The sequence below is a fragment of the Mus pahari genome, chromosome 21, assembly GCF_900095145.1.
Source record: "Mus pahari chromosome 21, PAHARI_EIJ_v1.1, whole genome shotgun sequence".
NCBI lineage: Eukaryota > Metazoa > Chordata > Mammalia > Rodentia > Muridae > Mus > Mus pahari.
The window spans coordinates 13,103,384-13,107,098 of NC_034610.1; positions in this window are offsets into that span (position 1 = coordinate 13,103,384).

Below are 3,715 nucleotides of genomic sequence, written 5' to 3' on the forward strand. Positions count from 1 at the left end.
GGATCCTAAGATCCTGGGAGTATCAGAGCTTCTGGGAGTCAAGCTGCCTCTGTGATTCTGAAATCCTGGTGTGTCTGAGCTCTTGAGGTCTGGTTGTGTCAGAGCTCCTGGGATTCAAGCTTTCTCCAGATATTGCAAGGGTGAGTGGGCATCTAGAGCCCTCGCTTTGCTCCAGTGATTGGTGCAAGATGGAAGGAACCCATGCCTCTGGCTGGGCGAGGGTTTATGTTTCACTGGTTTCTGTGGGGGTTCTAGTTATGCAGGCTGTTGCAGCCTCAGCTGTGTCCTTGAGTCTTTCAGAGCTCTAGTTTTTCTGGGTATGTCAGATCTCTTGGGCATCAAGCTTCCTCTGTGATCCTGTGGTCCTGCGGTCCTGTGATCCTATGATCCTGGGCACTTCAGAGCACCTGGGGGTCTGACTCCCTCTGGATGTTTTAAGAGTAGGTGGAGCCAGGACCCCAAGTCTGCTCCAGGTGCAGGTTCTAACAGAAGGAAACGCATGCCATTTGCAGGGCGAGGGTTACTGTGTCCCTGGATCCCAGGGGTTCCAGTTACTCCAGATATGGTGTTAGATGTTGTGGCCTCCTCACCTGTGATCCTGGGCATGTTAGAGAACCTGGAAGTTGATATTTCTCTGGGTGTTGTAGGACTGGGTGCAGAGCTAGTTCCCAACGTCTGTTCAGGGCACAGGCTCAGACCAGAAGGTGATTTCTTAATTGTTAATGATGATCCTATAAGAATTCATAAAATTATACTAGTAATTACTACGCCCTTTATAGTAAGACTGCTATTAAAACCCTAAACTGCAATTAGATCTCTGCCAGTATTTAAGTGTCACAAGTTAATTGCTTCTGAGATTAAAAAAAAAAAAAAAAAAACAAAAACAAACAGACATTTACAACTTAGAACACATTCCAAGAGGTTGTAAAACAATTAACCAAAGGTCATAAAAAGGAACTGAATGATTTATTGTAGATACTAGGACAAAAGATAACATTTCGACTGAGTTTATCTACTCAAAACATCTATGACAACTTAGTCATAAGAATTATGGTTTTTAACTCTCAATGACTCTGTAGAGCTATTGACAGATAATGGGTGTTAGCTAGATAACTGGTCTTAATGGGAACATATGTAAATGTCTCCATTGTAAGTTACTTATTCAATATAATATTGATGTGAATATGTTTGTTTAAAAAAGAAAATAATAATAAAAAAAGATTTCATTATGGTTAAAAAAAAACATGCTTAGAAAATCCCTAGAATAGGTAGAAAAAACTAAAAAAGATTATATTGCATGGCATTATTATGTCAGAACAGGAAGAGAGCACACCATTGGGAGGAGGAAGGAAAAGAACAAGAGAGTAAAAATAACAGAGAAATGAAAAGAGAACTTAGAAATTAAGAGAGCACTAGGCAACATGCAGAGAGAATGAGGGACAAAGAAGCTGTAGAGAAAGCAGGAAAAGCAGGCAAGCAGGCAGGCTTCTCCTTGCCATGGGAAGGAACAGGTATTTTNTTTTTTTTTTTTTTTTTTTTTTTAGGTTATATGAATTTTTAATATTGTGACAAATACTTTCTAAGAATAAAACAGAATATACTTGACACAATAAAGATGTACAACTTAAATGTCAACCATGTACATATAATATTAAAAACTAATCAGCAAAATAGAAAAAAAAATTGTTTTTTGAGACAGGGGCTCTCTGTGTAGCCCTAGCTGGACTGGAACTGTCTGTGTAGACCAGGCTGTCCTGGAGATAAGATTTGCCTGTCTCTTCCTTTCAAATGTTGGGACCAGAAGTATGTATGCCAGCCATACGTGGTGGTGCACACCTCTAATCCCAGCACTCAGGAGGCAGAGGCAGGAGGATTTCTGAGTCCGAGACCAGCCTGGTCTACAAAGTGAGCTCCAGGACTTAGGACAGCCAAGGCTATACAGAGAAACCCTGTCCCGAAAAACCATAAAAAAAAAAAAAAAAAAAAAAAAAAAAGGCAATATGGAAATACACTAAAAAAGCTTATTGGAATATGTTCATATATAAAGAAGAATTTATGTGGTACATACTTGTCGCGGCAAGAACAAAAAAAAAAAAAAAAAAAAAAAAAAAAGACACAAAAAACAAAGAAGTATGTATGCCATAGGATTGTCAATATACTACATAAATAACTCACTGAAGAAAGCATTGTGCTGATTTACTATTATTCGGAAATGTTTTTTTTAAGAAATCATGAAAAGGGGAAAATCTTAATTGAAGTAGTAATAAAAAGTAATCAACACAATTATAGTACCGAATATTATAAGNGCTTTTGACTTGACATTTAAATTTTTATTTTCATTAAGCCTTTGAAAGAGAATTGTAGAACACATAGAGATGTGTGTGTAAATTCCTAATAGTCTAGAGTGGCTGCTCTACTTTACATCCTTCATACTGCCTAAATATCTTAAACAGTTTCACTCAAAATACCAAGGTTTCTCTATGTGATACAGTAACTGTATTTGCTGATACAATTTTAGAACANATCATTTACTAGACACAAGAAATTAATCAAGTGAAATAAATTCAATAGTATTCTAAATGTAAGAAGATATGATTTTAACTCTGTTAAGGATTTCCAAGGATGTTCTAACTGAACATTTTTCCCCTAATGGAAGAATAAATTCAGAATATGTCAATATTTACAAAGTTAAGGAAATACAAACAGCAACAGAAAAAATACATAGATGCATTCAACAAAGAATTTTATTTTAATAATTCATAAAACAATATTACAATATTTTATAAAAATATTAAGTTTTAGGCTACCATTATTTACTTTAAAAAGTGTGCTAGAAGGCTGCTANTACCAACTTTCATTTTTGGTAAGGGTGTTAAAGTTCCACATTAAGACAATACAGATTAAAGCTGTTGAAAAAATCTTCAAATGTACAAAACTGTATCTTTTTCTTGATAATTAAAAAATACATAACTGGGAGGCAGAGGTAGGCGGATTTCTGAGTTCGAGGCCAACCTGTTCTACAAAGTGAGTTCCAGGACAGCCAGAGCTACACAGAGAAACCCTGTCTCGAAAAACCAAAAAAATAAAAAAAATAAAAATAACAATTTAAACTGAAAACACATTAGATTAGTGTTGCATCCTTACTATACAATTTGTATTAAAAGAAGCTGCTCCATTTAGTTAAAATCTAAAGAACGCCATCAATTTTTCTGCCTATTTTTCTGATCAGCTTTAGTACATAAACATAATTTTATTACCCTGTAATGAATGCTTAGATACACTATAATACCATAGTTCATATGAAGCCCTTTAAAACACTCATGTCACAGACTGTAGACATCAGGGCAAGAGGACCCAGTCTTCTCAAGAGACCCTCTTGGCAGAGGATTCAGTACTGAATAGGTTAAGTAAAAGATAAACAAATACAACTTTTAGTACCAGAACGTTTGCCAATTTGCATGAAGTCCACTTGTCACGTTTAAAATTTGAACATGTTTACCATGGCACACAATTTTACACTTACTGATGGTAGTTGAAAATTATATTCTGAAAATAAAAAGAACTTGATATAATGCCTTAAAGTATAACTATAAAATAATACACTTTAAAACATAAATATATTAGACTTTAGCAGACTCCATTTTTCTCTTGCTACATCCTTAAACTGTTAATACTACTCAGTTCAAATTAATATTTCATAATTTCTGAGTTAGAA